This window comes from Chrysemys picta, chromosome 22 (genome assembly GCF_011386835.1).
Source record: "Chrysemys picta bellii isolate R12L10 chromosome 22, ASM1138683v2, whole genome shotgun sequence".
Classification (NCBI taxonomy): Eukaryota; Metazoa; Chordata; order Testudines; family Emydidae; genus Chrysemys; species Chrysemys picta.
Window position 1 is genome coordinate 8,758,983 of NC_088812.1, and position 7,287 is coordinate 8,766,269.

Here is a 7,287-nt window from a genome sequence, read left to right on the forward strand (position 1 = left end):
GTATTCCAGATGAGGCCTCACCAACGTCGAATAGAGGGGAACGATCACGTTCCTCGATCTGCTGGCAATGCCCCTACTTATACAGCCCAAAATGCCATTAGCCTTCTTGAGAACAAGAGCACACTGTTAACTCATATCCAGCTTCTCGTCCACTGTGACCCCTAGGTCCTTTTCTGCAGAACTGCTACCTAGCAATTCGGTTCCTAGTCTGTAACAGTGCATAGGATTCTTCTGTCCTAAGTGCAGGACTCTGCCCTTGTCCTTGTTGAACCTCATCAAGTTTTTTTTGGCCCAATCCTCTAATTTGTCTAGATCCCTCTGTATCCGATCCCTACCCTCCAGTGTATGTACCACGCTTCCCAGTTTAGTGTCATCTGCAAACTTGCTGAGAGTGCAGTCCACACCATCCTCCAGATCATTAATAAAGATATTAAACAAAACCAGCCCCAGGACCGACCCTTGGGGCACGTCGCTTGAAACCGGCTGCCAACTAGACATGGAGCCATTGATCACTACCCGTTGAGCCCGACGACCTAGCCAGCTTTCTATGCACCTTACAGTCCATTAATCCAGCCCATACTTCTTTAACTTGGCGGCAAGAATACTGTGGGAGACCGTATCAAAAGCTTTGCTAAAGTCAAGGAATAACACATCCACTGCTTTCCCCTCATCCACAGAGCCAGTTATCTCATCATAAAAGGCAATTAGATTAGTCAGGCACGACTTCCCCTTGGTGAATCCATGCTGACTGTTCCTGATCACTTTCCTCTCCTCTAAGTGTTTCATAATGGATTCCTTGAGGACCTGCTCCATGATTTTTCCAGGGACTGAGGTGAAGCTGACTGGCCTGTAGTTTCCCGGATCCTCCTTCTTCCCTTTTTTAAAGATGGGCACTACATTAGTCTTTTTCCAATCATCCGGGACCTCCCCCGATCGCCATGAGTTTTCAAAGATGATGGCCAATGGCTCCGCAATCACACATCCTGCAAACAGATCCTGGAAATGATAACCAAGAAGCCCACTCACAAAGAACCTAACGTACATGACCAGAGAGAGGGACTGTCTGAACATCTATTGATGGAATACAGTGCAAAGTTGCCTAATGACAAGTGAGGGCCCACAAGGTGGATAAACTTGGTGAAAAGAGGTACAGCCACAGGAACAGTGAATCTAAGGAGCACTTCAAGGGGAAGAGAAGCAAAGAACAGGACAGCAAGAGGGGAGCTGGACTTACCGCCAAGGCGAGGAAAAATTTATTCTTCTCTGATGTGGCACACTATATGCAGAGTAATCTCTTGTTCTGCTGGCATTAACTGCACAGCAGCTACACGCTCACAAGGTGTATGAGTTGGTAATCTGTAGTTTATTATTATAAGTAGTGAGTCTTTGATAATAATCTATATCAGGGGTCGGCAACCTTTCAGAAGTGTTGTGCCGAGTCTTCATTTATTCACTCTCATTTAAGGTTTTGCGTGCAGGTAATACATTTTAACATTTTTAGAAGGTCTCTTTCTATAAATCTATAGTACACCTCTACCTCGATATAACGCTGTCCTCGGGAGCCAAAAAATCTTACCGCATTATAGGTGAAACCGCGTTATATCGAACTTGCTTTGATCCACCGGAGTGAGCAGCCTTGCCCCTCTGGAGCACTGCTTTATATCCGAATTCGTGTTATATCGAGTCGCGTTATATCAGGGTAGAGGTGTATATAACTAAACTATTGTTGTATGTCAAGTAAATAAGGTTTTTAAAATGTTTTAAAAGCTTCATTTAAAATTAAATTAAAATGCAGAGCCCCCCGGACTGGTGGCCAGGACCCGGGCAGGGTGAGTGCCACTGAAAATCAGCTTGCGTGCCGCCTTCTGCACATGTGCCATAGGTTGCCTACTCCTGGTCTATATCATTTGTGCTCCTGGTACAATTTGGGGGTTCTGCTTTATAAAGTTCTAAATAGTTAAAATTATCCCTTTTGTCTTGGTTTGCCCTGCCTCTCCTCAGTTAGCATCGCCTGGCCCAGTGGCTTGGTTTGCCCCTGCCCTGCCTCTCCTCAGTTAGCATCGCCTGGCCTAGTGAGGTCACCACCAGGGCCGGCTCCAGGCACCAGCCCACCAAGCTTGTGCTTGGGGCGGCACCTGGAGGGGGCGGTGCGGTGCTCCGGCTCCGGCCGCCGGGGAGAGCGGGGCCACGGCCGGGGCTCGCCGCCCTCCCCCCGGCGCTCTGGCCGCCGGGGACAGCAGAGCCATGGCGGGCTCGCCGCCTTCCCCTGGCGCTCTGGCCGCCGGGGAGAGCGGAGCCGCAGCGGGCTGGCCACCTTCCCCCAGCGCTCTGGCCGCCCTCCCCTGCCGCGCTGGGCGGGGGGGCGGCCGGAGGCTTTTTTGCCTGGAGCGGCAAAAAAGCCAGAGCTGGCCCTGGTCACCACACAAGCACCGTGAGTCCCAGCACACTTGGCACAATCCCCCACAAGGCTGAGGGAAACAGGATCTCCCCGAATGAGTGAGGAACCAGTGTGGACAAACAGGCAGTGTGGACAGACATGGAGCGCTGGTACCAGTGCAGCCAGTTAGCAAAGGCTGACCCCCAGTCACTGCAGTGCCACACTTCCTCTGGGGAGCCCATCTGACAGCATCTCCCTGTTCCATGCTGTGGGGGGCTGACAGTCCCCGAGTTCCTGGCTCACTGGGGTCACTGAGCAGCTGGGGAGAGGGATTATTTGACAGCTCTACAGACCAAAGCCTCCAGTCCCAGAATAGGCACCGAATGGGCAGCGCAGTCAGCAGGCTTTCAACACCACACTGTGGTTCCAATGCTGCTCTGTAATGCTGACATCTGCCCCGTTCTGGGCAGACAAGGTGTGCTGGCATGGAGGGCTAGCCAGATGTGGCCTTGTCTACACACCTGCAGGCAGTCACCACCAGCTGCTGCCCTGTCAGCTTTCATATGACAGCATAGTCAAGCCAGACTAGTCCTTAAGTGGCAAACCTCTAAGCACAGCCCAGTTGCTGCAGAAGAGTGCACACTGAGTCAGAAGTGGGGGGGAGCTTCCTTATAGACTTTAAGGTCAGAAGGGACCATTATGATCATCTAGTCTGACCTCCTGCACAACGCAAGCCACAGAATCTCACCCACCCACTCCTGGAACAAACCCCTAACCTATGTCTGAGCTACTGAAGTCCTCAAATTGTGGTTTGAAGACCTCAAGGTGCAGAGAATCCTCCAGCAAGTGACCCGTGCCCCATGCTGCAGAGGAAGGCGAAAAACACCCAGGCCTCTGCCAATCTACCCTGGAGGAAAATTCCTTTCCGACCCCAAAGATGGCGATCAGCTAATCCCTGAGCATGTGGGCAAGACTCACCAGCCGGACACCCAGGAAAGAATTCTCTGTAGTAACTCAGATCCCACCCCATCTAACATCCCATCACAGGCCATTGGGCATATTTACCGCTAATAATCAAAGATCAATTAATTGCCAAAATTAGGCTATCCCATCATACCATCCCCTCCATAAACTTATCAAGCTTAGTCTTGAAGCCAGATATGTCTTTTGCCCCCACTTCTCATTCGGTGGGGGAGGGGGAGTCTCCACTGGGGGCATCGGGAGTTTTCTGTGGGGAGGACTGTTCATGGGAAGAAGGGGGATTTTCCTTGGGGGGGGGAGGGGTTCTCCATTGGGGACAGTGGATGCTCTGTGGAGGGAGGGGGATTCTCCATTGGGGGTGGGGGGATTTTCCATGGCGAGAAGGGGATTATCCATTGGGGGCAGGGGGATACTCCATGGGGGAATAGGGGTTCTACATGGGAAGAGGGGGGATTCTCTGTGGGGGGAGGGGACTCTCCATTGTCCTCAGTGGGAAGTGCTGAACACAGCACTTTTCAAACCCACTCACCAAGTCCCTGTTTGGGCGCGAAGTGATTGCTGTTGCAGGTGGTTGCCCGGCTGTGACTCATTCTGGATCTCTCTCCTTAGGTGCTCCTGGGATGAGGGGTGAACAAGCGTCATGCTTCTGCCTCAAACAAAAGAAAACATCAACTACGCCAGAAAAAGCACCCCAAAGCCAACAACGCTATTCTTCTCCTGAGCAGCCTCCCAGCGAGGGGAGGAGAGCAGGCACCCCTTTGGTACCACGATGACTTCTCAGCACAGGAACCACTCTCAATTCCTCTGTCCTTTGACAAAGACCCTGGAGAAAACTGGGTCTCTAGAAGAGGTAGAAATCCAAGCCAGGCCCGGACCATTTGGCTTGTAACAAGCTTGCCGGATAGTGTGTATAAAACTCTTTTGGAAGATAATTTATTTTTGAATAGCGGAAAACAAATTCTCTGTTGGTACTAGCTTTCTGCTTTGCAAGTGCCCTGGGTACCCACCAGAAAGGCTCCAAAGGGTCCATTCACTCCCATTTGTCCCCAGTGCTTGGCCTGCTGATGGGATCAGCCCTGACATGTCTCCTCCACACATCCTGCAGCGGGACTGGATAACGCAAGAATAGAATCTCCTGGAAGTTATCTGTGTCCCATTTAATCTGCCCTCCCACAGCAGCCAGGATTCCCTTGGGAGTCTCTCCCATTTGCCGTCAACAACTGCCCAGATAAGAGGGCTCAATTTGTGCCACCCTGCAGCCCCCATTTTTCTCACCTCCCATTTTGTCAGATACTAGAAGCCATAGAAAGAAGTCAGACTGATTTCCTGGTTTCGGTGAGCTGTGCTGGAATTGCCAATGAGGAGTTTATGATCCCAACTTCCACAGTAGCTGAAGCCCGCTGGCTGCTTCCTCTAGACTAGAGGACTATGCGGCAGTGCAGGCATCCCCAGAAATGTACCCAGATGCTTATTAGAACCTTAAGCTGTTCCTTTGTCTATAGCATTAAGCAGCTTCTTCCTGGACCTATTTCCTCATCTAGTCTCCGCCCCTTGTGAGTTACCAGCACAGCTCTCCTGGGAGTGAGTGGGTGGAGCCAATGAAGGGCAGAGCGAGTGCTGGCCAACAGACCACATGCTCCTCATTGGGACTGGCATGTGCCGATTTCCTGGATGACGACTCAGTCCAGCCACGTTTGCAGACTGTTTGCTTCTTGCTTTAGTGCTGCTTAGAAAGGCAATTCATATAGTGGGTAAAATGAAAACTCCAGAGGGCAAAGAGAAGAGATGAGAACTTCCAGGACTATCCAGTCCTCATTGCTTTAGAGCTTCCTAGTTTTGGAAATGCAAAAACACAGCATCCAGGGCTTTGTCTAATAACCGAGGCAGAGCCTTGGCCTGTCTGTATTTAACATCTGTTATTATGTCACTGTAAGGACTCTGCCCTCTGAACAAACCTGCATGAAAATAAAATCATGATTTGTGCCCCTGCCTGGCACGCAGAGTGCTACATAAGGTGCTTTGTTGTGGGTGGTGCTGGCCTGGCTGATGTCATACCACACGTCCCCCTCCCCCAGAGAGTAGTGCAAGCCCTGGTGCTACCGGATGCTGGAGGTTTGTGGCAGCTCCTACTACATTCCTCCCCACTAACCCCCGAACAGGGATTTAGAGATTCAAACCCTTAAGCATATAAGAACTTGTATCAGAAACTTCTCAGAGACCTGCCACTTCAATCCTGTTGGTTGGAGCCAGTAGATTCTGCTAGCTTGGCTGGTTGAAAATCAAGGGCAGAAAAATCTCACATTCAAATTCCTGGGGTTTTCCCATCAGAATTAGAGAGTTTACTGATATTTTAAATTGAAATTTTTGCCCAGCTCTGATACTAGACAAGACTAAGAAACTGCCTCTGGAGCAGGTTAGGAGTGACCTCTCCAAGCTCCGTCAGCACCCAGGTGAGGCTGAGAGACCATTCACAGCCACAGAGGATGGTGGAGGGATGCAACACGCAGCAAGTGAATTTGCAGCATCACAACCATGCTGGTCCCCAGGGTTTTGCTTTTAAACTTAACTGATAAGGCACCTCTGCACTGGTCCTTTCCCAGTCTAGAAGGGACCAGCTGTGCAGCAAGGCCACAGCGCCTAAATCCATATTTACACATCTAAATCTGGTGTGCTACTGAAGCAAAAGGTCTCGGCACCTCTGGAAATCAGCCCATTTCTTTAGGCACCCAAGTGTGAACGCTTTGGCTGAAGGATACATAGCAAAGGTGTGGGCATTTCCACATGGACACTTACTGAGCTAATGACAGATTGCTATGGAGGGTCCCAGCACTTAATTTCTTACACGGATGAGCTTTTCTCTGAGCAATGTTTTGTGCACAATAGTTCTGCCCTCCAAGACAAGAGCTATGCAGATGCTGAAAACTGCTCCAACCCCCCCGGATCTGGGATATCTGGAACCAACCCCACCCGGATCTCCTGCTGCAGCACGACCCTGGTTATTTCTCCTGATTCTCCAGACACAACAGGCAGTTTCCTCGCATTCAGGTGCAAACCCAGAGGACAAGCAATCATGAAAAAAGACAATGCCTCCACATCTTCCCCACCATCAGCAAACCAAACTGTGGCTGCTGAAAAGGGGGGAAACTGTTGTTCTCCTTCCAGCAGCCGGGAGTCCAGGCAGACTCTGGTTCCTGTTTGACTATAAATGATAAAAATGACAAAATCTGTATTCTTCAAACACACTCTCCCTCTCTTGCCACAGATCTCATCATAATTAATTGGGGGGGGTATGCGCCCATACAATCTCCTGCCTCTATATGGAAACACAACTGCGCAATATTGTGTTACAAGCCCCATTCTGTTCCCAAGTGACAGACGAGCAAACTGAGTTTACCCACATCAGTGCAAGTCACTTTTTATACCCCTTCAGCACCATGGGATTGCACCCTTGTAGCTGCACCAATGCAAAAAACACCCAAGATAGTCAAACCTTATTGTGACATCAGAGGTAACTCCACCAATCATTGCCCTGCCTAGCCTCATTTGCATACTGCAATTCCATTGGTTGAACTGAGTAAGACAGCAGAAAAAGTATCCATTAATACATTAATGGTTATTAATATATTAATTACATTAATTCATTAATACTTATGCACATGAAATTTTATTCACATGCATTGTCCTGGTGCAACATATGGAATTACTCACATGAGTGCATGTGTGTATTTCTTTGTAGGCTCCAGCCATTCAGTTTTAGCTGCCAGCCACCGGAAAGTCTGGGAAGAATTTTCCAGCTTAAATGTGTTTTTCCCTATGTAATCCTTACTTTTTACATATTACAACTGGTGGATGCTCTACCCTCATGAGCTGATAGCAGTTTTCAAACTATCTAATTGTTCATTAAAATAAATAAAAATCATATTAAAATA

The 7,287-nt window shown here is 49.4% G+C and overlaps 1 protein-coding gene across 1 annotated transcript in view; it reads left to right on the forward strand.

Annotated features, from left to right (window-relative positions):
- LOC101930897 (twist-related protein 2-like) overlaps positions 1-7,287 on the forward strand; it is a 43,728-nt gene extending 36,441 nt beyond the window's left edge. Inside the window, exon 2 of the mRNA XM_005312358.4 lies at positions 3,968-7,287. The gene's annotated coding sequence lies outside the window, so the exon portion shown is untranslated. The remainder of the gene's footprint in view (positions 1-3,967) is intronic.